The sequence below is a fragment of the Calonectris borealis genome, chromosome 21, assembly GCF_964195595.1.
Source record: "Calonectris borealis chromosome 21, bCalBor7.hap1.2, whole genome shotgun sequence".
Taxonomy (NCBI): domain Eukaryota; kingdom Metazoa; phylum Chordata; class Aves; order Procellariiformes; family Procellariidae; genus Calonectris; species Calonectris borealis.
The window spans coordinates 4,230,423-4,230,911 of NC_134332.1; positions in this window are offsets into that span (position 1 = coordinate 4,230,423).

Consider the following 489-nt stretch of genomic DNA (forward strand, 5'->3'; position numbering starts at 1 on the left):
ATTTAAAAGCAACTTCTCAGAGGTACTGATTTCAAAACATTTTCTTATCACCATTATGCAAAAAGGTGGCACTTACAGACTCATCACAAAACTTCTGCCTTCTAGGTGATTTAGGCTGTTAGTGTCAGAAACCCTGGGACCAAGCCACCTCCAGCAGCTGAGATTCACCCTGCTGCTAAATTGTGGCCACTTTCCCTGAGATCCTGCACCAATCTCTTCCTTATTCTTTTTATTCCTTTTTCTTGATTTTCAAGGCTTTTTACAGAGTTGTCCTCAATTATGCAATGTTTCGATCTCTGTGCTTGCAGCAGCACAGGGAGGTCCAGGCTGGAGGATTATTGACTTTGTCCTCTACATGACCTTGAAGCTGGGGAAGGTTAGCGCTACTGGCAGATGGGCTCTCCTTCTGCAAATCATGCTTTGCTGTCATTTTTCCCAATTCTCACCCTGAGCTGCGACGGCAAAGAACAACTTGTTAAGGAATTGCTT